The sequence below is a fragment of the Salvelinus alpinus genome, chromosome 2, assembly GCF_045679555.1.
Source record: "Salvelinus alpinus chromosome 2, SLU_Salpinus.1, whole genome shotgun sequence".
NCBI classification, from domain to species: Eukaryota; Metazoa; Chordata; class Actinopteri; order Salmoniformes; family Salmonidae; genus Salvelinus; species Salvelinus alpinus.
In genome coordinates this window covers 28,076,798-28,104,361 of record NC_092087.1, presented here as the reverse complement: position 1 = coordinate 28,104,361, position 27,564 = coordinate 28,076,798, and the positions used below count along the sequence as shown (strand labels likewise).

The window sequence follows — 27,564 nt, the reverse complement described above, 5'->3', positions numbered from 1 at the left end:
CGTGCATGTGTGTGCGTGCGTCCGTGCGTTCGTGTGTGGGTACGTGTGTACATGCTGGCGTGCACATGCATGTGAATGTGTGTGTGTATTTGTGTCTGTATAGGCTCTCATGTCTCTTTTGTACGTTTCTGTCTGGTCCAGTTGATAATGTATTCTAACAGCAGCTCTGGGGTATATATGCTGTATGATAGAACTTGCCTTGCTCTGAGCAGTGCTTTGGCGCGTCACGCGTATTATCACTGAATTATAAATGGCCCGGGGGATTTTACACTTTTGCTTTTTATATTTAGCTTTTCATGCAGTTTCCAGAGTGTGTTGTGTTTCATGTCTTTATGTGATTATAGTGGAAATTACGGCAATGGTGTGCTAGATATTCTGTACCACATTAAGTATGAAAGTGCAAGCTAAAATAGAGATTTTTTTTAAAGAGCTGACATCAGCTGTTCTATTTTGACATATAGTGCCTTCAGAAAGTATTCACACCCCTTGACTTTTTCCACATTTAGTTATGTTACATCCTGAATTTAAAATGGATTACACTGAGATTTTGTGTCACTGGCCTAAACATAATACCCCATAATGTCAAAGTGGAATTATGTTTTTAGAAATGAATACAAAATAAAAAGTTGAAATGTGTTGAGTCAATGAATATTCAACTCATTTGTTATGGCAAGCCTAAATAAGTTCAGGAGTGAAAATTTGCTTAACAAGTTACATAATAACTATATAATAATAACATATAACATAATAACTAATAACTGTGCAATAATAGTGTTAAACATGATTTTTGAATGACTACCTTATGTCTGTACCCCACACATACAACTACCTGTAAGGTGTCTCAGTCAAGCAATGAATTTCAACCGCAAACTCAACCACAAAGACCAGGGACCTTTTCCAATGCCTTACAATGAAGGACACCTATTGGTAGATGGGTACAAAAAATGGAGACATTGAATAAACCTTTGAGCATGGTGAACTTATTAATTACACTTTGGATGGTGCGTCACTACAAATATGCAGGCCTCCCTCCTAACTCTGTTGCCGGAGAGGAAGGAAACCGTCCCCATAGTGACCGTACGTACATATCCCAACCAGAAGCCATGGATTACAGGCAACATCTGCACCGAGCTAAAGGCTAGAGCTGCTGCTTTTAAAGAGAGGGACACTAATCCGGACGCTTATAAGAAATCCCTCTATGCCCTCAGACTAACCATCAAACAGGCAAAGCGTCAATACAGGACTAAGATTGAATACTACTACACCGGCTCTGACGCTTGTCGGATGTGGCAGGGCTTGAACATTATTACGGACTACAAAGGGAAACCCAGCCGCGAGCTGCCCAGTGACGCGACACTAAAAGACGAGCTAAATGCCTTTTATGCTCGCTTCGAGGCAAGCAACACTGAAACTTGCATGAGAGCACCAGCTGTTGCAGACAACTGTGTGATCACGCTCTCCGTAGCCAATGTGAGCAAGACCTTTAAACAGGTCAACATTCACAAAGCCGCAGGACCAGATGGATTACCAGGACGTGTACTCAAAGCATGCGTGGACCAACTGGCAAGTGTCTTCACTGACATTTTCAACCTCTCCCTGACCTAGTCTGTAATACCTACATGTTTCAAACAGACCACCATAGTCCCTGTGCCCAAGAAAGCGAAGGTAACCTGCCTAAATGATTACCGCCCCGTAGCACTCACGTCGGTAGCCATGAAGTGCTTTGAAAGGGTGGTAATGGCTCACATTAACACCATCATGAAGGAAACCCTAGACCCACTCCAATTTGCATACCGCCCCAACAGATCCACAGATGATGCAATCTCAATTGCACTCCACACTGCCCTTTCCCTCCTGGATAAAAGGAACACCTATGTGGGAATGCTATTCATTGACTACAGCTCAGCATTGAACACCATAGTACCCACAAAGCTCATAACTAAGCTAAGGACCCTAGGACAAAACACCTCCCTCTGCAACTGGATCCTGGACTTCCTGATGGGCCGCCCCCAGGTGGTAAGGGTAGGCAACAACACATCTGCCATGCTGATCCTCAACACTAGGGTCCCTCAAGGGTGCGTGCTTAGTCTCCTTCTGTACTCCCTGTTCACCCACGACTGCGTGGCCAGGCACGACTTCAACACCATCATTACGTTTGCTGACGACACAACAGTGGTAGGCCTGATCAACGACAACGATGAGACAGCCTATAGGGAGGAGGTCAGAGACCTGGCAGTGTGGTGCCAGGACAACAACCTCTCCCTCAATGTGAGCAAGACAAAGGAGCTGATCGTGAACTATACGAAAAGGAGGGCCGAACAAGCCCCCATTAACATCAACAGGGCTGAAGTGGAGTGGGTCGAGAGTTTCATGTTCCTTGGTGTTCAAATCACCAATGAACTATCATGGTCCAAACACACCAAGACAGTCGTGAAGAGGGCACGACAAAACCTGTTCCCCCTCAGGAGACTGAAAAGGTTTGTCATGGGTCCCCATATTCTCAAAAAGTTCTATAGCTGCACAATCGAGAACATCCTGACCGGTTGCATCTCCTCCTGGTATGGCAACTGCTTGGCATCTGACCGTAAGGCGCTACAGAGGGTAGTGCGTACGGCCCAGTACATCACTGGGGCAAAGCTTCCTGACATCCAGGACCTACTGTATATACTAGGCGGTGTCAGAGGAAGGCCCAAAAAATTGTCAAAGACTCCAGTCACCCGTCATAGACTTCTCTCTCTGCTACTGCACGGCAAGCCGTACCAGAGCGCCAAGTCCAGAACCAACAGGCTCCTTAACAGCTCCGATCCTCAAGTCATAACACTGCTGAACAATTAATCAAATGCCCACCCGGAGTATTTACATTGACCACCCACCCCTTTGTTTTTACACTGCTGCTACTTGCTGTTTATTTTCTATGCATGGTCACTTTACAAATTACCTCGACTAACCTGTACCTCTGCACATTGACTCGGTACTGGTAGCCCTTGTATATAGCCTCCTTATTGTTATGACATTTTCTTGTGTTACTTTTAGATTTTATTTTTAAATTTTTTTTTTTTTTTAATTACTTTAGTTTATTTAGTAAATATTTTCTTAACTTTTGTTATTTTCTTAACTAAATTTCTTGAACTGCATTGTTGGTTAAGGGCTTGTAAGTAAACATTTCACGGTATTTGGCGCATGTGACAAATAAAATTTGAATTGTATTGAAACCGCTCAGGGATTTCACCATGAGGCCAATGGTGACTTTAAAACAGTTAGAGTTGTGATAGGAGAAAACTGAGGATGGATCAACAACATTGTAGTTACTCCACAAATACTAACCTAAATGAAAAGAAGGGAGCCTGTACAGAACAAAAATATTCCAAAACATGCATGTGCCAAAATGCAAACTCCTTCCGTTTGAGTTATGTTATCAGTAAAAAAAAATTGCAAAGAAAATAACTTCATGTCCTGAATACAAATTGTTATGTTTGGGGAAAATCCAACACATCACGGAGTACCACTCTTCATATTTTCAAGCATGGTGGTGGCTGCATCATGTTATGAGTGTGCTTGTCATTGGCAAGGACTAGGGAGTTTTTTAGGATAAAAATAAATGGAATAGAGTTAAGCACAGGCAAAATCCTAGAGGAAAACCTGGTTCATTCTGCTTTCCAGACACTGGTAGACAAATTCACCGTTCAGCAGGACAATAACCTAAAACACAAGGCCGAATATACACTGGAGTTGGTTACCAAGATGACATTGAATGTTCCTTAGTGGCCTAGTTACAGTTTTGACTAAAATCGGCTTGGAAATCTATGACATGGCTTTCTACTAATGATCAACAACCAACTTGACAGAGCTTGAATAATAATAAAAAAAGACTAATGTGAAAATAATGTACAATCTAGGTGTGCAAAGCTCTTAGAGACTTACCCAGAGAGACTCACAGCTGTAATCACTGCCAAAGGTGGTTCTAACATGTATTGACAATAAATGAGCAAAAATGTCTAAAAACATGTTTTCACTTTGTCATTATGGGGTATTGTGTGTAGAAAAATAATATTTAATACATTTTGAATTCAGGCTGTAACATAACAAAATGGGGAATAAGTCAAGGGGTATTAATCCTTTCTGAAGGCGCTGTAGTCCCTGGTGGAGGAGAACATTTATCCTAATAATAATTTATTTGTATTTATTTTTTATTCTTCAGTGATGTTGTTTGCCTGCTCAGTGTGTCGACGTGTCCACTGACCCATGACCCAGGAAGTAGTTAACAGAGGGGCTCTGGTGCCCTTTCCCTGAGAGCATGGAAGAGAGAGACCGGCAGGAACCAGAAGTTACAGGAGAGACAAACTATATCCATGCAGGAGCCAGTTCTAGTGAGGAACTTTACATTAAGAAGGCCTTGCAGTACAGTGTCAAGTGAGATAAAATGATAAATATTATATCCATATCTTTGCTTAGGTCAGGTCATTGGTAAAGAGGAATGAAAGGTTGAGAGAGACTAAATGTCTAGCATGTACAAGACGCAGACAGAGAGAAGAGCCAGGAGTGTGCATGAGATACATGCAGGGGGCCAGCTGTAGCTCCATCAGAGTAGTGCCTGTGTCAGTGCCAGTTGTAGCTTCATGAAACCATTCCTTTCAACCACTCTGTGTTTAGGTTCGAGGGGGTCTGCCTTCTACACCAAAGCATTGACTAATCCAGTCGACAGGGCCTTTCAACAGGGTCTACTCTCTTCATTTAGCCCTGAGTGGTGGATAGATAGGTGGCTCTGTTCCCCCTCACAATACCAATGATGAGAATATTGTTCCCAGTTTGTTTGTTTGTGTGTCTGGTGTGTCTGGTGTGTGTATGTGTGTGTGTGTGTGTGTGTGTGTGTGTGTGTGTGTGTGTGTGTGTGTGTGTGTGTGTGTGTGTGTGTGTGTGTGTGTGTGTGTGTGTGTGTGTGTGTGTGTGTGTGTGTGTGTGTGTGTGTGTGTGTGTGTGTCTGTGTCTGATGTAAGGAGGGTTTATTGACATAAATTAGTGGTTAACAGATACACACCCTAATGGTCAGAGTGCGCTGGTTATTTCTTTAACATTTAGGTCAGGGGATTTCACGCTCAATTCCCCAGTAGTAGGCGTTGTAAGGAACTTATTGTGATGCTCTTAGGTTCTCAGGTAAATGTCTCTGGCCCAGCCTGTCTTCAGACTGCTGACTACTCTGTTCTGATCTCTTCCTGGTGCCTGGATAATGGAATCAGGCTAAACCTATTGTCCAGTGGAGGTGTTTAAAAGGCTTTTGTGTACCAAACAGTGCTATTCTCTCACTTACTATTCCCCAAGCCCTTAGGGAGGCTCTCAAACTAACGCCTGTCTTTGCGTGCATTTGAAGTGAATTTACCTGGGATTATGTTGTCTCTATGCTGCTTGTCTTTTGACATTTTTTGTTATTACTTTACATTCATAGCTTCTGTCAGTTCTGGCTTGAGCCTACTCTATTTTGTGCAAAGAGTAAAACATTTTATTTTATTTTAAATGTAACCTTTATTTAACTTGCCAAGGTAGTTAAGAACAAATTCTTATTTACAGTAACACTTAGCAATGAACTCTTTCAATGATACAGGATGTTTATCTAAGGTGCGCTTACATTAGACACACATACATTATATGAAGTGCCCGTTAAGTACACACATGGATTATTGTTAGTGAGGATTTAAACATCATCCATAACACGCTTTACATAATGTAGCCCAATGATACCTTGTGTTCCCCAGGCTCCTGTGTTGGTGTATGTATAAGCCAGTCTGTATTTGATTGGGATAAACCTACCACAGTGCTTGTCTCATTCCTATCATCGTGATGTTTGTCAAACATTTTGGGTAAACAACATTTACATGGTAAACCACCTTTTCTCTCGGATCCCTTTGTTAGGAATGTGTTCGGTATGTTTTCTTTCCCCCATATCCCATGGTCTGCCAGTTGTGTTGTCCACACCTGTTTATGGAAAGATCACCGGCTCACCACATCGCTCAGCTGCAAGTTCACCGTTGGCTGGTTGTCTTGGCAACAGGAGGAGACACTTTCCATATGGACTCTAACAGTCACTATGGAAACAACGTCTTTATCTGCTATTAATAATCCTGGCCTGTGAATGTGTGAGCATTGTGAGGGGCGATTAAGTCCCCTCATTGTATACACTGTTGAATGTGTGAGCATTGTGAGGGGCGATTAAGTCCCCTCATTGTATACACTGTTGAATATGGGAGCAGAGCTAAATTCCTGGAGCCTCCCTCTCTGACATTCTGTCACGAATAGGCCTTATGAGGGAAGAATCTGTGTGTGTGTCTGTTCATGTGTGGAGTTCACCATGTAGTCCCCTGTCCACATGACTCCCATCCCACCCTCCACCCCCTCATGCCATCTCTTCATAGCAGACGTTCTCTGATCATGGCCTAAGCTTGTGTCCTCGCCTGTGTTTTCATCTTATTCAGCTCTAATCCACAGCACAATAGCTGACTGATCAATCTGCCTCTATCAAGTACAATGAATTTATGTATCCACTATCTTCTCATTCATAGTAATGAAGCACTCTAATGACAAACCATTTCATTAATTTAAAATCGAATTCAGGCCCTCGTCTACCCAATGATGTATTCTGTCACACAGAGAGAGGCTGAGGCATCTTGGGGAGAACCTTTTTTCTACTCACTGTCTTGTCCTGTACTGACACAGGGCTGATGTGCCTCTATTTGTTAAGGATGTAATGAGTCTCTTTAAGTAAATATTTTTTTGTCAGACTACAGAATGCACTCCTGGTTAATGAATGTGTGTCTTCATGTAGTGAGTTTTTGAAGGTGACTTTTTCAGACACATTGAAGAATACCTTTTTTGGGCTATGTGCCCTATGATAAACATCCCAGACTGTTGCCATCATTTTGTGTGTGTGTGTGTCCTGCTGCTGCATGTGTTTCTGTAATTAAAACAGATCTGGATTAATGATGCACACACAGTCAACATCACTGCCACTGCAATCAACTCAAATCCTCTCCCCCTCACTATGTTCATCTCTTTCTCTTTTCCTTTCTTCCGTGCTCCTTATCTTAATTGTTATCTTTGCTGTTGTTTCTTTATCTGTCCTTCCATCTATGTCCTCAGCTTTTATCTCTCTTTCACCTTCCCCAAACACAGCTTTATTTTAGCTTATATCCCTAGCTGCCTCTTAACTATCCTATTTGAAATCCAGCTCCATTTTGGCTCTCTTCTCCCCAAGTGCCTCATAATCAGTAGCAGTTTTCACACTGGGGTTTCTATGCCACTGGGCCCTGGAGTGTGTTGTGAAGCTGAAATGGGAGCACCACTGTGCAGGCTGATGGGGGCAGTGAAACATAAAAACACATATTGATCATTTCCATAGCTGACAGACAGACTGTATGTAGGGTGAAATAGACAAGTATGATAAGCAAGGGTTCAATGGAAACAGAAGCACACTAACACACATACATACACGTGCACACAAAAAATAACTGGGAATGTTTAGAGCCCCCTGGCAATTTTCCAAAGAGGAATATTTGACTACGCCTTGAGCAAATGTGATTAGTTAATCGCCATTTTAATTTGTTGGCAGAATGTCTTGGTTGATTATGTTTTTGGCATGTGTTGATATTTTAATAGCTGTGTATCTTTCATTGTAGTTATTGTTTTACTATTTATCAGTCTATTGCTCACACTGGGCCCACTGACTACATAGCACTTCCTAACCAGCATCACTCTCCTTGTTTAGATTGTACTGTGTAGTAGTGGTTCTCTTTTAAAAGTCCATAGCTATGTCTCAGTGACCTTTGGGTAGACTGGGGTTTCTCAACAAACTGTTCATACTGTACAACCGCCTTTGCCAGTGCCATTTTGACTTCTAAATGGCTTAGTAATACATTGCAAGGACAGTCCGGGCCCCAGCAGTAAGCACAGGCCTCTAGAGGAAAATACTTTACAGCCCTTCAATACAGTTATTATGTGCAATCCCAGAATGCCTTGCAAAGCAGGGAAAGGGGGTGTGGGATGAGGAGAGGGGAAAGAGGAGAGGAGAGGGGGAGGTGGGGAAAGCACTGGAATAATCTAAAATCAATAGGGCTAATGGATCAACGTTCCCCAGTGTTGACGTTTAATGGTGGCCCAGTGTGCTCTGTCTCTCACTGGCTGCTATTTCTGGGATTGTTTCTGTGTGTCTGTGTCGTCTTTGTCTGTGTGTGTGTGTGTGTGTGTGTGTGTGTGTGTGTGTGTGTGTGTGTGTGTGTGTGTGTGTGTGTGTGTGTGTGTGTGTGTGTGTGTGTGTGTGTGTGTGTGTGTGTGTGTGTGTGTGTGTGTGTGTGTGTGTGTGTGTGTGAGAGAGAGAGAGAGAGAGAGAGAGTAAGGCTCTGAGAAAAGCCTGTAGGCTCTGAGAAATGCCTGAAAAGCCTGAGAACACCAGCTCAGCATATTGTGCCTGTTATGGACACGGACAGACATGGGGACATTGTTTCCTCAATACCTTCATAATACAGGCTGCATATTAAATCAATAACATGTGTTTATTGTTTTGTTGCAGTATTTGGTTGAAGTGGAATTAAGTCCATAGCTTTTTTTCATTTCCTAGTCAGGGCCAGTGATCTGCCTGCTCTCTTGGACACAGGGCAGTTGTCCCACTGGACCTCTTCAGCAGGCCGCTTCAGAGCTCGGAGACCTCAGAATGATGGATTAACCACCTCTTTGAAATAAGGAAACTCTGGGCTCCGCTCCTCCTCCTGTCTTTCTGAGATGTCCTACATTGTTCTTATCGCTTCATCTTTGGAAAACACAGCGATATGTGTTGTAAAGTATCCTAGCCTTTTTCCAGCGGAAAATCTTTTCAACGCCAATGGATTTACTATAGGATTGGATTTACTATACTCATTTTGTCCAATGAGAGAGAGAGACTTTGACTTTTTGTCTTTCTTTACTGAAACCTTCTCATTTCATAAAAAAAAACTCACCCCCCCCACTTAAAAATAAAACACCAAAATATATCCTGTACTGCATTCATGTACCATACTCACCTTTCCATCTACCACATGATACAAACCAACATCACAATACCCAAAACAATACCCACTTCTACAACCGTATATCCAAAACATCTTCCCCAGCTATACAGACAGCCCCCCAACACACCATATCTCCTGAAACATCTCCACACTTTTTATCATTCTATAGTACTCAAACTCAACCCTAAGGAGCACAGAGACCATCCCATTAAACAATAGTAAAGGGTCTGTTATCCCCCCACCTTTGACCCTGTTCCTCCTTGTTAGCCAAATAGCCAACTTCGCCTGAGCAAACAGAAAATTCAACAAAACACATTTGGCCTCCTTAATCGAATACCTGTATCCCATTATAAACATCCCAACAGTAAAACCCGCCCCCAACCTCTCACACAGACATTCCAACAGAGATATTAATGACATTAACCTGGTGCACACAGAAAACACATGAATCACAGTTTCTTTCATTACACAGAAAGGACACCCAGGCCCGATTCCCAGTTCAACCAGCTGTTAGTGGCCAGAGCTCCATGAAGAACCCTCCACTGGAGGTCCCCTGACCTCTTTGGTACTGGGGGTTTGTAGAGCCCCCTCCATCTAAAACCCACCATACTCTCCGCCCCACATACCCCCTGCCACTGATGTGACTTCACTCCTGTTAGGCTCCTAATGTTCCTAACCTTAACGCAGAGGTTGTAGAGGGCTTTACTTCCCCCCCCAGGCTCGGAGTGTTAAAATCTAACAAGTCCTCCAGACCCCCTTGCCAGTCTCCAGTCTCTGCCGTCACCTGTAGTGGTGGAAACATTGGTGGCCCCTCCCCCTTTGGCCGCTCAAACACCTCCCTTACCGGCTCAGACAGTGCCTCCTGGACCTCCTCCAGGAATCTCTCCAGCAGCCTAAGAAACATTATTCCTGTTTGTTGTGCCAAGACTTCCGGGGTTTTCCACCCCTCCTCTCCCAGCAGTCTCAGGTCACCCAGCCTTTGTAAACCTGGCCGACTGAACCGATCTCAAAGGGATGGCTGGGTTGTTGAAGATAGGCTCCTCCCACACCCACAGCCCAGGCTCCACACCCCCTTCTCGTGTGGGCCTTAGCAGCTGCCAGGCCCTCAGCACTGCAGAGTAAAAATCTGAGAGACCTGCTGTACTCAGCCTCTCCAGCTTCATGAGGAACAGCTGCTGGTCCAACCCTAATCTGCCAGCTCTCCTCAGCAGCGCGCATGCTGGTTCCCTCCAGCCAACATCAGTATGGTACAGCAGTCTCTGCACCGCCTTTAGCCGGAAAGCAGCCATCCTGCTCTCCAGTTCCACCAGGCCCTGTCCTCCTTCGTTGACGGTCATGTACAACACTGCCGCCCTCAGCCAGTGATGGCCCGACCAGAAAGAGTCCACCAGCTTGCGTTGCAGGTCTGTGAGCAGAGCGGCGACAGGGTTGAGGACAGCCAGTTTATGCCACAGGGAAGATGCCACCAGTTTGTTGATTATCAGCACCCTCCCTCTATATGACACTTGGGACAGGAGCCATCTCCACCTGGCCAGTCTTGACACCACTGCCTGTGACAGCCCCTCCCAGTTCTTCCTGACCCACTTCTCCGAGCCCAGGTACAAAAAAATAACTCCTCATCCTCTTCCTCACACTCACTTTCCTCCTCATCTCTATCTCCCATCCTGACCACCTGGCCTTCCTCTCTGGTCAGGGTATCCCCCACAGCAACAGGCAAAGTTTCCATGGTGCCTTTGACCACACCCTTTTTCCTTTTCCGCTTGACACCCTCCTCCTCCCCCCTAGTCTCTTACACTTCCCCACTATACTCTCCTCATCCACTAGCATAACCTGACTAGACCCAGCCTCATCTACACCACCATCCATAGGATGACTAGGCCCAGCATCATCTACACCACCATCCATAGCATAACTAGGCCCAGCCTCAGCTACCCCACCATCTCTAGCCTGACTAGATACAGCCTCCGCTACCCCACCAACTCTAGCCTGACTAGACCCAGCCTCTGCTACACCACCATCCATAGCCTGACTAGACCCAGCCTCCGCTACCACACCATCTCTAGCCTGACTAGACCCAGCCTCAGCTACCCCACCATCCATAGCATGACTAGACCCAGCCTCAGATATCCCACCATCCATAGCATAACTAGACCCAGCCTCAGCTACCCCACCATCACTAGCCTGACTAGGCCCAGCCTCAGCTACCCCACCATCTCTAGCCTGACTAGGCCCAGCCTCATCTACACCACCATCTCTTACATGACTAGGCACAGCCTCATCTACACTACCATCCCTGGCATGACTAGGCCCAGCCTCTGCTGTCTGCATCTCATTACCCCCTGCACGTTGACCTCAATTTCCCCCACTGGCGCTTGTACCCTCACCTTGTCTACAGCTTTTATGTGGGCACGCAAAGCTCTTATGCCCCAAATCCCCCACACTCAAAACACCGTAGACTATCTGTGCTGGCAAACCCTGCGTAGAGCCCCTCCCCATGTCTCACTTTAAAATGCACATTTAGCTGTTGCGCATTGTTATTCAGAAACATAAACACTTGCCTCCGGAACGAAACAACGTGCTTAACGGCATCTGCCTGAAAACCTGCCGACAGTACACGAAAAACGCTAGCAAACTTACCAAAACGACTCAGCTCTTTCCTGATTTGATCATCCGTAATAAACGGAGGCAAATTTTCAACTACCACTCTTGTCGAAGGGGTAGAGAGAGGTGAAATTGGCACCAACACACCCCTTACAAATATTCCACTAGCAATTAGCCTACCAACCAAATTTGCTCTTTTCATGAACACAACCACAGCTTTGTTCATTCTAGAAGCAGAATGTATGAATTCAGCTCCTACCTGTTCACCGACCGTGAGCAGAACCTCCTCCACCTTAACTCCATTTGCAGGAACACACCTGAATCCATGCCGTATCGACAGCGTCTCCTCCGCGCTAGGCTGAGAAGCTAACTTTGAAAAAATTGTCGATACCGCTAAAACAAATATTGCATTAACCCTCCACCATAGAAAATAAAATTGAAACAAAAGACCAAGAAAATAATCAAGAAAGTTAGTTAGGACAGAGCCCTCCACACCAAACACTCAAACGCCAAAAAACTCCCAGCATGCAGAGAGAGAGAGCGAGAGCGAGAGAGAGAGAGAGAGAGAGAGAGAGAGGAAAATACAAAATACCTAAAGCATTCCAGTTCAAAGGAGTTATTTCAAATGTGAATAATAACTTTGATGGGAAATTAAACACTGCTTTCAGTGAGAGAGATAAACTTGGACCTATACAGGATACTACCCTCCACAACATAAACTCCAAACCTACACCCTTCCTACTACCAAATATTATTATATATTTTACTTCATAGGGACTAAATTCTAAGTTAAGGCTACCAAGTTGCTAGGACAGAACACAGATTGTACATACAGTTGAAGTCGGAAGTTTACATACACTTAGGTTGGAGTCATTAAAACTCGTTTTTCAACGACTCCACACATTTCTTGTTAACAAACTATAGTTTTGGCAAGTTGGTTAGGACATCTACTTTGTGCGTGACACAAGTAATTTTTCCAACAATTGTTTACAGACAGATTATTTCACTTATAATTCACTGTATCACAATTCCAGTGGGTCAGAAGTTTACATACACTAAATTGCCTGTGCCTTTAAACAGCTTGGAAAATTCCAGAAAATTATGTCATGGCTTTAGAAGCTTCTGATAGGCTAATTGACATCATTTGAGTCAATTGGAGGTGTACCTGTGGATGTATTTCAAGGCCTACCTTCAAACTCAGTGCCTCTTTGCTTGACATCATGAGAAAATCTAAAGAAATCAGACAAGACCTTAGAATTTTTTTGTTTGTTTCAAGTCTGGTTCATCCTTGGGAGCAATTTCCAAATGCCTGAAGGTACCATGTTCATCTGTACAAACAATAGTATGCAAGTATAAACACCATGACGCAGCCGTCATACCGCTCAGGAAGGAGACGCGTTCTGTCTCCTAGAGATGAACGTACTTTGGTGCGAAAAGTGCAAATCAATCCCAGAATAACAGCAAAGGACCTTGTGAAGATGCTGGAGGAAACAGATACAAAAGTATCTAAATCCACAGTAAATGAGTCCTATATTGACATAACCTGAAAGGCTGCTCAGCAAGGAAGAAGCCATTGCTCCAAAACTGCCATTAAAAAAGCCAGTGTCACGCTCTGACCTTAGATATCTCTGCTTTCTTTATATTTTGGTTAGGTCAGGGTGTGACGAGGGTGGGTATGCTAGTTTTTGTATTGTCTAGGGTTTTGTATGTCAGGGGTTTTGTAGGTCTAGGTATTTGTATGTCTATGGTGGCCTGATATGGTTCCCAATCAGAGGGAGCTGTTTATCGTTGTCTCTGATTGGGGATCATATTTAGGTAGCCATTTTCCATTTTGTGTTCATGGGTTCTTGTTCTATGTTTAGTTGCCTGTCTGCACTATTCATATTAGCTTCACGGTTCATTTAGTTGTTTTGTTAGTTTGTTCAGTGTTCATTCTTTTAATAAATATAGAATGGACGCATACAACACTAAACAAAAATAGAAGTGTTTGGCCATAATGATCATCGTTATGTTTGGAGGAAAAAGGGGGAGGTTTGCAAGCCGAAGAACACCATCCCAACCGTGAAGCACGAGGGTGGCAGCATCATGTTGTGTGGTGCTTTGCTGCAGGAGGGACTGGTGCACTTCACTAAATAGATGTCATCATGAGGAGGAAAATTATGTGGATATTTTGAAGCAACATCTCAAGACATCAGTCAGGAAGTTAAAGCTTGGTCGCAAATGGGTCTTCCAAATGGACAATGACCCCAAGCATACTTCCAAAGTTGTGGCAAAATGGCTTAAGGACAACAAAGTCAAGGTATTGGAGTGGCCATCACAAAGCCCTGACCTCAATCCGATAGAACATTTGTGCGAGCAAGTAGGCCTACAAACCTGACTCAGTTACACCAGCTCTGTCAGGAGTAATGGGCCAAACTTCACCCAACTTATTGTGGAAGGCTACCCAAAACGTTTGACCCAAGTTAAATAATTTAAAGGCAATGCTACCAAATACTAATTGAGTGTATGTAAACTTCTGACCCACTGGGAATGTGATGAAAGAAATAAAAGCTGAAATAAATCATTCTCTCAACTATTATTGTGACATTTCACATTCTTAAAATAAAGTGGGGATCCTAACTGACCTAAGAAATTGAATTTCTACTAGGATTAAATGTGAAATTGTGAAAAACTGAGTTAAATGTATTTGGCTGAGGTGTATGTAAACTTCTGACTTCAACTGTATCAGACTGCATCTTCAATTAGCACTGAGGTGTGGCTTGAGAGATGTCAAAGCCCTTGAGCCCAACAATGGCAGGAGAGTTTCACAGCCAGGAGAGTTTCACAGCCTACCTGGATGTAAAAAATGATAAGGCAAAAACCTGAGAGTACAAAAATAATCTCCTTATGGAAAATCAAGAGATACTTTTTGCTGTCTATTATAAAACTGGGAACAAAAGCAACTTAATCTTCCACGCAGACCATCCCCTGGCATGGCGCAGTGCTATATTTACACACTACCAATCTGTTAAGAGGGGGGTGTTAGCGATGGAAACTCAGGATATTAGACAACGATGACTGAGTCAGCCAATGTTAACCTGTACAATTCTGAAACAGTAATGGTACAGGGCAACCACATTGTGGACTTTCACATAATCAAAGAGAGCTCAGCAGGATAAGCTCTCTCTTGAGATAGATACCCCCACCTCTAGCGTGTCAGACCAGACCTCTTCATTATACAATCCCACATACGAGCAACCCCAAGCGGAAAGTCAACCTCCCAGCATAGAGTACTACTCCCTCATTGAAATGAAGGATACATTCACCCAGACCCGGAGAGCTGGAGGTGGAGAGAGACATATCTGCACTCTGGAATGTGGTGAGACAACATCAACAGGAGAAAGAGCAGAGGCAGGAGAAGAACAGAGCATTAGAGGAGAGGATCAGACTGATGGAGGAAAGGGTGAGGGTGATGGTGTGTGACAGAGAACCACCCATTAGAGAGCTGACCACCCCCGCAGAGAAGCCAGCAGAAGAGCCCACCTCAGCCCCTGACCATAGCCTCGACATCACAACAGGACAGATAAATGAAGAACCCCAAGCCCAGGGGATCCTACCCCCTTCTGAACCCCCCACTCAGCCACCCTGATAGTCCTCCTGACAACCCCCCCCCCCACACTCACTGAGGACATACACAAGCCACAGATTGTACTGCTTATGGACACAAACGGAAAATATATACAAGAAAATAAACGTTTTCCCAAATACAGTGTCTAATCTCTGGTGTTCAAACACCCAGCTCGCCCTAGACCTTCTGTCTGAGAACCAACTAGGGTCACCCAGCCACATAATAATACACACAGGCACGAACGACCTGAGAGCACAGCAGGAAAGGGTGGCCACAGCACTCAAGGGACTGATTGATTGAAAAACATTCTATTTTCCCCAACGGTTATCTCCACCCTGCTACCACGAAAACACTTCCACCCTGCTACCATACAACAGGTAAACGCAAGTATTTCCTATGACTGTGCCTCAAAACCAAATGTTTACCATGCCCACCACTCCACCCTAGACTTGAACAGCCTTTATGACGAGGTCCACTTATACAAGGCAGCAGTGCCCACCTTCGCCCGGACCCTAAAGGACATTACCCTCAACCGCAGCCACAACACCTCACACAAGAGCAACAGATCAATAGACCCCCCCCCCCCCCCCCACCACCAACCAACACAGAGGACCCACGCCGAGAGGACCTAAATCCAGACCACAGCACCACCAGCCACATCCACCCCCCTCAACCAATCAATCCCCCCAAGTCAACCATGCCCACACCCCATTTAGGCCCCCTCAGATCAGACCTATACCCTTCCTGCCCACCCCATTCCCCCCACTCCCACAAAGAGGGCCTCAACATGAAGGTCACACAGACGCCAAGGCCGGGAGCAGGCAAACAGGCCCAACCCCCAGATGCTCAACAGGCTCTGCTCACACTTACTGGTCTGAGGCCAAACCAAATGACTAACAACATTGGACACTTTATGGAACACAATGCCTTCACTATGTCATCCTGGAATATCCAAGGCCTGAAGTCATCTGCCTTTGGCCTAAAGAGCAGGAACCTGGACCTCACCAATGAAATCAGAAATACAGACATTGTCATCCTACAAGAAACATGGTATAGAGGAGATGGACACACTGCTTTCCCTCTAGGTTACAGAGAGCTGGTAGTCCCATCCACCAAACTACCAGGTGTGAAACAGGGAAGGGACTTGGGGGGTATGCTAATGTGGTATAGAGCAGATCTAACTCCTTGTATTAAATTAATCAAAACAGATACATTTTAGATTTGGCTAGAAATTCTAAAGGAAATGATCTCAACAGAGAAAAATGTCCTCCTGTGTGCTACCTATATCCCCCACTAGAATCCCTATACTTTAATGAAGACAGCTTTTCCATCCTGGAGGGGGAAATCAATCATTTTCAGGCCTAAGGACATGTACTAGTCTGTGGCGACCTAAATGTCAGAACTGGACAAGAACCTGACACCCTCAGCACATGGGGACAAACACCTACCTGGAGGTGACAGCATTCCCTCCCCCATATCCCCCCCCCCCTCTAGGCACAACTACAACAACATAACCAACAAAAATGGGTCACAACTCCTGCAGCTCTGTCGCATGCTTGGTAGAAAAAAATTTAGAAACCTATCCAACCAAAAACATAGAGACCAAGAAAACCTGAGCCTTCAGTATGGTGAATCACTAAGACAATACAGAAATACACTACGGAAATTGAAGGAACAGCATGTCAGAAATCAGCTCAGTGTAATTGAAGAATCCATAGACTCTAACCACTTCTGGGAAAATTGGAAAACACAAAATAAACAACAACACGAAGAGTTATCTATCCAAAACGGAGATGTATGGGTAAACCACGTCTACAATCTTTTGGGACCTATAACAAAGAACAAACAGCAAACACATATACTTGATTAAATACAAATCTTAGAATAAACTATTAAAGACTACCAGAACCCACTGGATTCTCCAATTACATTGAATGAACTACAGGACAAAATACAAACCCTCCAACCCAAAACGGCCCGTGGTGTTGATGGTATCCTCAATGAAATTATAAAGTATACAGACCACTACTACCCAAAATTACAACCAATTAATTGCAGCATTACCACAAAAATGGAAGAGGCAAGTAGAAGGGGAAAAAAGTAAGGAACTTGTATGTCGGCCCTGTATTAAAGAACATAAATGGTTAAAGAAAAGTGTGATAAATAAAAACATATACCAATTTCATTTAAGGACCAAAAAACTGACAGCTGTGCCATATAAATTGCAAAATAGTTGGGAAGAGATTTTCGATGTACCCATTCCATGGCACATGGTTTATGAATTGATATGCAAAACAACGCCGGATTCAAAACTTCGAATTTTTCAATTTAAATTACTGTACAAAATTCTTGCAACTAATAGAATGTTATATATATGGGGTATACAATCTTCCCAGCTCTGCAGATTCTGTTGTGAGGAGGCAGAGTCATTAGATCATTTATTTTGGTATTGTCCATATGTAGCTCGTTTTTGGTCACAGGTCCAGGAATGGCTGAAGAATTGCAACATTTGCCTAGAACTAACGCTACAGATGGCAATACTGGGGGATTTGAAAAGCCATAGTCAATCAATCAATAATATAATAATTATTTTAGCAAAAATGTTTATTTTTAATTTACAATCTGTAGAAGCTATGAGAATAGGAAGGTTCAAATCTTTTGTGAAGCATCACAGCACAGTTGAAAAATATATGGCAAATAAAAATCCGAAATGGATGATGTTGGAAGATAGATGGGAAGGGTTGAGTGGAACTGAAGGGTGGGACTAATAACAAGATAAACAATGTAGGGCATACGGGATCTGTGAAATGTGTATAGGTGCGGAGCTTTTGTGAAATAGCACAGTTACAAGTGGAAATAAAATTGGATGGACAACAGAAATAGAGGAAGGACTAAGAACAAACAAGAGAGAACTATTATAAAGTAGACTGTGTCTGTAAAATAGGTATAAGATGTATAAATTGAAGGTAAAAGCAGAAGTGTTTATTAGTTTACTCCAATTGGGGGAGCGGTGGTAGGGTTGCGGGGAATAATAATAAAGGTATATTCTTTAAAAAAGTATGTATGTCTATATAGGTATGTGTATGTATATATGTGTATATGTATGCATGCGTGTATGGATATATATATTTACCCCAAAAAATATGGGGGATTGGAAATGATGCAGACAATTACATTGGAAGCAACATTCTTTCCGCAATATTAAGCTGATCCACCCCTAAAAAATAAAATAAAAAATAAAAATAAAAAATAAATAAAGTATACAGACCACAAATTCCAATTGACTATACTTAAACTCTTTAACATCATCCTTGGCTCTGGCATCTTCCCCAATATTTGGAACCAAGGACGTATCACCTGAATCCACAAAAGTGGAGACAAATTTGACCCCAATATCTTATGTGTCAACAGCAACCTTGGGAAAATCATCTGCATTATCATTAACAGCAGACCCGTACATTTCCTCAATGAAAATGTACTGAGAAAATGTCAAATTGTTTTTTTACCAAATTACTGTACGACAGACCACATATTCACCCTGCGCACTCTAATTGACAAACAAACAAACCAAAACAAAGGCAGTCTTCTCATGCTTTGTTGATTTAAAAAAAGCTTTTGACTCAATTTGGCACGAGGGTCTGCTATACAAATTGATGGAAAGTGGGGTTGGGGGAAAAACATACGACATCATAAAATCCATGTACACAAACAACAAGTGTGCAGTTAAAATGGGCAAAAAACAAGTTTCTTTCAACAGGGCCATGGGGTGAGACAGGTATGCAGCTTAAGCCCCACCCTCTTCAACAAATATATCAATGAATTGGCGAGGGCATTAGAACAGCCTGCAGCCAGCCTCACCCTACTAGAATTTGAAATCAAATGTCTATTGTTTGCTGATGATCTGGTGCTTCAGTCCCCAACCAAGGAGGGCCTACAGCAGCACCTAGATCTTCTGCACATATTCTGTCAGACCTGGGCCCTGACAGTAAATCTCAGTAAGACAAAAATAATTGTGTTCCAAAAAACGTCCAGTTGCCAGGACCACAAATACAAATTCCATCTAGACACCGTTGCCCTAGAGCACACAAAAAACAATACATGCCTCGGCCTAAACATCAGCGCCACAGGTAACTTCCACAAAGCTGTGAACGAGCTGAAAGACAAGGCAAGAAGGGCCTTCTATGCCATCAAAAGGAACATAGAATTTGACATACCAATTAGGATCTGGCAAAAAATACTTGAATCAGTTATAGAATCTATTGCCCTTTATGGTTGTGAGGTCTGGGATCCGTTCACCAACCAAGAATTCTGCATGCAGAATCCTGCGAAAAATATCCTCCGTGTACAACGTAAAACACCAAATAATGCATGCAGAGCAGAATTAGGCCGATACCCGCTAATGATCAAAATTTAGAAAAGAGACGTTAAATTCTACAACCACCTAAAAGGAAGCGATTCCCAAACAAAGCCAACACCTACAAAGAGATGAACCTGGAGAAGAATCCCTTAAGAAAGCTGGTCCTAGGACTGTTCACAAACACAAACAGGCCCCACAGAGCCCCAGGACATCAACACAATTAGACCCAAACAAATCATGAGAAAACAAAAAGATAATTACTTGACACATTGGAAATAATTAGCAAAGAAACTGAGCAGACTAGAATGCTATTTGGCCCTAAACAGAGAGTACTGACACCATATATTGTGATAATGTTTACTTTTAATTTGTATTGTTGGAGAGAGAGGGAGAGATGCCCTTTTAGTGTAAGAGCTGTTTGAAAAGACTGCCTGAAATTTCAGCCTGTTTTGACCTTCCATGGTGACATCACTACGTAGTAAATTAGTTAGTAGACCAATAAGAGTGTTTCAAATCATCTCTCCCAATAACAGCAACTTTTCAGTTTTACCCTCCCCACTAAACCACTACCAGACAGTCCTAGCACATTTCTTGTTTGTGAAATTGCTCTTTGCTAAGAAGCCATTTTTTTACCATTTTAATTTAAAACAATCAAAGCAAGTTACTTATTGTTACCCATAAATTGTTACCCAGATAAAAATGGTTGCATTGGACCTTTAATAGAAAGTCAACATACTTTTTTAACCTCCAAATTATCCTAGCCCTCCTTTCATAGGTACAGCAGTTGTAGTTTTTCTCCCTGGAGGTAGTCTAGGCAAGTCTGGAGAGGCAACGGAGCAGCTGTCTCTCCCAGCATGGGGAAAACACAGGGAGGTGTCTCACTCCATCAATTATTCAGCCTCCCCCTCGCTCCCCTCTAACCGCCATACTCACTCCCTTAGCCTCCCTCCATAGATCACCCCTCCATACCCCTCCATACTGAACCCCACATTTCCCACACCCACATATTTCCATCTCTGCTTGGGAAAAAGTTCAGTTCCCCACAATGAAAGTAACAGTACACTGAACCTCTTTTGAGTGTGCCCATGTAGGCCCCTACCCATCTGTAGGTCTGTACCCATTCTTTGTGAACAAATGAGTCTTTCCCCTCTCCAGAGACACTCTCCAGAGGACAAACACAGACAAGCATGAGAGTCCATCTCCCTGTTCATGGCACCATGTCTTTAGCCCTTCCTCTGTTCCACCACTCCACTGTCCCTCAGCTCTGCTCCATACATTTCTTCCATCTATCCAGCTCTTTATCCCACCAGCTCCCCCATCTGTCTGACTCTCTGTTCTACCACATCCTGACTTATCTATCATCCCTCCATCCCATAGGTCTCCACGACAGTGTTCCCTCTGTCCTCTACAGCTCAGGCTGTAGGTTCAGTGTGCTGACACAGCTCTCTGTGCTGCATGTCTGAGTTACTGGCTCAGCCAGGAGAACATAACCCCTATCTATCCTGAGCCAGCTCAGACAGCACTGTGATTTACTGTACTGGACCCTATAGAGAGCTATCTTCTCTCCCTGCCCTCGATCTCTCACTCTCTCTTTTTCTCATTCCTCTTATCTTGTCTCTTCTCTCTCTTCTGCTCACTTAAACACACGCACCCACATACGCATTCACACACACACACACACGCAGGCACACATTCACATGCATGCACTGGTTGCATCACTGCCTGGTATGTCAACTGCTCGGCCTCTGACCGCAAGGCACTACAGAAGGTAGTGCGTACGGCCCAGTACATCACTGGGGCCAAGTTTCCTGCCATCCAGGACCTCTATACCAGGCGGTGTTAGAGGAAGGCCCCAAAAATGGTCAAAGTCTCCAGCCACCCTAGTCATAGACTGTTCTCTCTGCTACCGCACGTCAAGCGGTACCGGAACGCCACGTCTAGGTCCAAGAGGCTTCTAAACAGCTTCTACCCCCAAACCATAAGACTACTGAACATCTAACCAAATGGCTACCCAGACTACTTGCATTGCCCCTCCCCTTTTATGCTGCCGCTACTCTCTGTTATTATCTATGCATACGTCACTTTAATAACTCTACCCACATGTATATATTACCTCAATTACCTCGACTAACCGGTGCCCCCGCACATTGACTCTGTACCGGTACCCCCTGTATATAGCCTCGCTATTGTTATTTTACTGCTGCTCTTTAATTATTTGTTACTATATTTCTTATTTTTTTAGGTATTTTTCTTAAAACTGCATTGTTGGTTTAAGGGCTTGTGAGTAATCATTTCACTGTAAGGTCTACACCTGTTGTATTCATCGTATGTGACAAATACAATTTGATTTGACACACACAAACTTGATATACAGTATCTTCTCCCTTGTTTCTCTACCACTATCTCAATATTTCCCCGTTTCTTTTTCTCTCTTTTCATCTCTCATCTTTTCTTCCTGGTTTTTGTGCGTCTCATTATAATTTGCCTAATCTTTAGAGTAAATAATGCACATATGCAAAACCACAGCAAGTACTTCAGCTTCGACTCAATCTGTTTGCATTTGCTGTTGACTGCATCACATTTGGTTTACAGATTACTAACATTTGATAGAGAGAAAGGGAAATGGAGTGAGAGAAACGGAGGGAGAGAAACTGAGAAAGGGTGATAGAAATAGTCACTTGTGCACGTGAGAGAGGGATGTGCTAGAAAGTAGGAGAGGTTAGATAAGTGAGAGAGAGAGAAGGAGAAAGGATGAGTGCAGATACCTTGGTTGTTTACTGTGGCCCTAGGCAGCTCCTCCTGTTAGCAACATGTTTTGGTAACAGGAGGATTCTGAGGGAGAAACCTGCACATGCACACTGCAGTGACTGTATGGGCCCTGTTGTTGTGGCTTCAGAGAATTACTAATGACACCATTGCATGCAAGCAGTGGGTCATGTTTAGGTTACATAAAGAAGTCAAGTCAAGCGCTCATCTGTCCTGTGAGAGGAAACCAGTAACCCCTATCTATCCTGAGCCAGCTCAGACAGCACTGTAATTTACTGTACCGGACCCTCCAGACAGTTGGCCCAGCTCCTCTATCCTCTCTCCCTGCTCTGTCTTTTTCTCTTTCTCCTTATCTTGTCTTCTCTCTCTTCTGCTCTCTCTCTTAAACGCACACACACGTTTGGTAACAGGAGGATTTTGAGGGAGAAACCTGCTGAATGGGGCCTGTTGTTGTGTCTTGTGGCTTCAGAGAATCACTAATGACACCATTGCATGAAAGCAGTGGCTCATGTTTAGTTTAAATAAAGAGGTCCTGTCAACCAGTCATCTGTCCTGTGAGAGGAACCCAGTACCAATTTAGCCTCACCTTATGAAAGTACGAATGGAACTATATATATATATATATTTTATCTCCACTAGCTCAATGCCATTTATATTTGTTTTGTTATTTGTTGTTGGGCAGGTTACAGGTGCATTTCATGTACCCATAGGCTGCCACTCAAAAGAAAAAAAAACATTAAGAAATACATACAGAGTTGAATAATACAACGTTGAATAACAAATTTAGTATTAACAGGAAAAGAAAGCAAAAAAGAAGTGGGCCTGCACCCCCAACCTCCTATCCCATTCCCCCAACCCCACGCAGTCAACATGTCTCCATCTAACCCCCCACTCCTGGAAACAATGCCCCCCCCCCAGAAACTAGGGTTGCTCGTCAGTCACCCACCTGAGGCATATTGCTTTGCCATTCATCTGCCGCCATCACCTCATGTTTCAACATGATAATGCACTGCCCTATGTCGCAAGGATCTGTACAAAATTGCTGGAAGCTGAAAATATCCCACTTCTTCCATTGTCTGCATACTCACCACTTACCCATTGAGCAAGTTTGGGATGCTCTGGATCGACGTGTACAACAGAGTGTTTCAGTTCCCGCCAATATCCAGCAACTTCGCACAGCTATTGAAGAGGAGTGGGACAACATTCCACAGGCCACACCAGATACTGACTGCTTTTCTGATCCATACCCCTACCTTTTTTAAGGTACCTGTAACCAATCCATAGATCAGGGCCTAATTAATTAATTTGAATTGAGTGATTTCCTTATATGAACCGTAACTAAAATCTTTGACATTTTTGCATGTTGAGTGTTTATATCACTTGTTAAATCCACTGCAAACAGAATGAGATTGGTTAACCTCTACAGGATCGGTGTCACCCCCCCTCTCCCGCGGGACAGTTGAGCTAACGTAGCCTAATGTGATTAGCATGAGGTTGTAAGTAACAAGAACATTTCCCAGGACATAGTGGCTTGCAAAAGTATTCACCCCCTTGGCATTTTTCCTATTTTGTTGCCTTACAACCTGGAATTAAAATTGATATTTTGGGGGTTTGTATCATTTGATTTACACAACATGCCTACCACTTTGAAGATGCAAAATATTTTCTATTGTGAAACAAACAAGAAATAAGACCAAAAAAAAGAACTTGAGCGTGCATAACTATTCACCCCCCCAAGGTCAATTCTTTGTAGAGCCACCTTTTGCAGAAATTAAAGCTGCAAGTCTCTTGGGGTATGTCTCTATAAGCTTGGCACATCTAGCCACTGGGATTTTTGCCCATTCTTCAAGGCAAAACTGCTCCAGCTCCTTCAAGTTGGATGGGTTCCGCTGGTGTACAACAATCTTTAAGTCATACCACAGATTCTCAATTGGATTGAGGTCTGGGCTTTGACTAGGCCATTCCAAGACATTTAAATGTTTCTTAAACCAGTCAAGTGTTGCTTTAGCAGTATGCTTAGGGTCATTGTCCTTCTGGAAGGTGAACCTCCGTCCCAGTCTCAAATCTCTGGAAGACTGGAGCAGGTTTCCCTCAAGAATTGCCCTGTATTTAGCACCATCCATCATTCCTTAAATTCTGACCAATTTCCCAGTCCTTGCTGATGAAAAATGGTGTTCTCGGGGTGATGAGAGGTGTTGTGTTTACGCCAGACATAGCGTTTTCTTTGATGGCCAAAAAGCTCAGTTTTATCTCATCTGACCAGAGTACCTTCTTCTATATGTTTGGAGAGCCTGGTCCGTGAGTTTTGGTGGGCGGCCCTCTCTTGGCAGGTTTGTTGTGGTGTCATATTCTTTCCATTTTTTGATTTAATGGGGATGTTAAAAGTTTGGGATATTTTTTTACCCAACCCTGATCTGTACTTCTCCACAACTTTGTCCCTGACCTGTTTGGAGAGCTCCTTGGTCTTCATAGTGCTGCTTGCTTGGTGGTGCCCCATGCTTAGTGGTGTTGCAGACTCTGCGGCCTTTCAGAACAGGTGTAAAAATACTGAGATCATGTGAGAGATCATGTGACACTTAGATTGCACACAGGTGGACTTTATTTAACTAATAATGTAATTGGTTGCACCAAATCTTATTTTGGGGCTTCATAGCAAAGGGGTGAATACATATGCACCCACCACTTTTCCTTTTTATTTTATTTTTTGAAATAAGTGATTTTTTTCATTTCACTTCAACAATTTGGACTATTTTGTGTATGTCCATTACATGCAATGTAAATAAAAATCTATTTAAATTACAGGTTGTAATGCAACAAAATGTAAAAACTCCAAGGGGGATGAATACTTTTGCAAGGTACTGTATCTGATAAGGGCAGAAAGCTTAAATTCTTGTTAATCTAACTGCACTGTCCAATTTACAGTAGTTATTACAGTGAAATAATATCATGCAATTGTTTGAAGAGAGTACAGAGTTATGAACTTGAAAATGTATCAATAAACCAATTAGGCACTTTTGGGCAGACTTGATACAACATTTTGAACAGAAATGCAATGGTTCATTGGATCAGTCTAAAACTTTGCACATACGCTGCTGCTATCTACTGGTAAAAATCGAAATTGCGCCTAACCTGGAATAATACATTGTGAACTTTCTCTTGCATTTCAAAGATTATGTTTTTTTCTCTGTATTATCTTTCATCAGATCTAATGTGTTATATTGTCCTAAATTAATTTCACATTTCCACAAACTTCAAAGTGTTTCCTTTAAAATGGTATCAAGAATATGCATATCCTTGCTTCAGGTCCTGAGCTACAGGCAGTTAGATTTTGGTATGTCATTTTAGGTGAAAAGAAAAGGGTTCGATCCTTAACTTAATTCACCAATACATTTCTTGTTAGTCCAAAAAATATTGCTATCAGCTGGCCTGGTACATTGTTTGCTACTGCCACCTATTCGGGGTGCACCGTTTCAGTTTCAATGACTCAATATTTTGAACAAAAACAGATGACTGTAACTAAGACTGTGAATGTCAATACAATCAAACTAGCAAGGGCACTTATCACAAGTCAGTCATAACGTGGCTAATAGGCTAGCGCACTTGTGTTAAACACAAGACCCATGGGCCGAATAGGACACACATGCGAGTATAAATGCGTCAACAGTTGAGTCATCTACTTTATGAAATTACAGCCTGATGTGCATGCATCGGTGAATTCAACTTCAATTTCACTGCTTTCTTGTGCTCCTTTTACAGCAGGCAGCGGAGAGAAAGTGTACAGACACATGCCACAGTCTTAGCTAGGCTACTAAAATGTTGCAGTCTGGCTTTGGTTTTTAAAGCTTGACAATGAATAACCAAAAACTAAACCTGCAACAAAACATCATGCAAAAGAGAAACATGCAGGCCTATTACAGCAACATTTGCTGTAATAGGCCTACAAGCAGGCAAGTTCCAATTCAGTTGTCAAGCCGTGGGTTAGGACAAGCATGCATTGGTAGGCAAGTTGCAGAAGGATGAGTAGGCTACTTTTCCCCATCTTTAATCAGTGCAATTTTGATGGCCTACTAGCTGAAAAAGTTTGAGAGGGTTTATCTAATGTTCCCTCCTTAGATTTTAGCTCATCTTCCTCTGGCTAGCATTAGTTGTTGATCTGGTTGTTGATGATGTGCTTAGGCAACTGAGGGAGAGATGTAAGAGGACTCCCGTGGTATTTACATATTTGCAGAAATCCATTCAGGTGTATTTTGTGGCTTTTGGCGAATGCTTTCTAATGATCTAAAGTTATTCTGTTGCAACTGCCTGTAAACACACAGTCCAGTTAAAGGGCATGATGGCAGGCCCATTTGGCAAATGGCTTATTTGCATATAGGCCTATTGTAGCTCTGATTGGCTATGGTACACTGGTTTGCGTAGATGCCGGTCCTGGACTGGACAGATTTTTATTTGGTTTTATTTATTGCAGTGTCTATAACTTGTCCAAATGCGTGGCAGCTTTCCCACTCTATATTGCTATAGAATTTTCCAAAAAACCTTACTATACGTCATTCCCAAACATGCTATGAATTTAGGAAAACTTGAAAATGACGATATCTAGGTGCTCGCTTGTCAGAAAATGTAAAATCTTTATATGAACAGATTTGAATACGATTTAATGTTGCTGAAATGCTGTCAGTTCCACGTTAAGCCTTGAGACAATTGAGACGTGGATTGTGTATGTGTGACAAAAGATTTAAGTGCCTTTGAAAGAGGTATGGTAGTAGGTGCCAGGCACACCGGTTTGTGTCAAGAACTGCAACACTGCTGGGTTTTTCACACTCAACAGTTTCCTGTGTATATCAAGAATGGTCCACCACCCTAAGGACATCCAGGCAACTTGACACAACTGTGGGAAGCATTGGAGTCAACATTGGCCAGCATCCCTGTGGAATGCTTTTGGCACCTTGTAGAGTCCATGCCCTGACAAATTGAGGCTGTTCTGAGGACAAAAGGAGGAAAGGGGTGCAACTCCATATAAGGAAGGTGCTCCTAATGTTTGGTATACTCAGTGTAAGTCTTGAAACCTCACTATCGATTTTATCCCAATAGCCAGAAGGAGGAGACAAGTGAGGCTCAATGTCAATCTGTCTCATTTATTGATTTAAGTATTACGCTTTCATGTCATTTTAATGTGCTTGGAGAATTCAATTCACAGTGTATTTTAA

General features: G+C 43.0%; 1 protein-coding gene across 3 annotated transcripts in view; it reads left to right on the top strand.

Annotated features, from left to right (window-relative positions):
- The window catches only part of LOC139557701 (calcium/calmodulin-dependent protein kinase type 1-like), a 58,175-nt gene that overhangs the window by 8,299 nt on the left and 22,312 nt on the right, over positions 1 to 27,564 (top strand). The window lies entirely within an intron of this gene.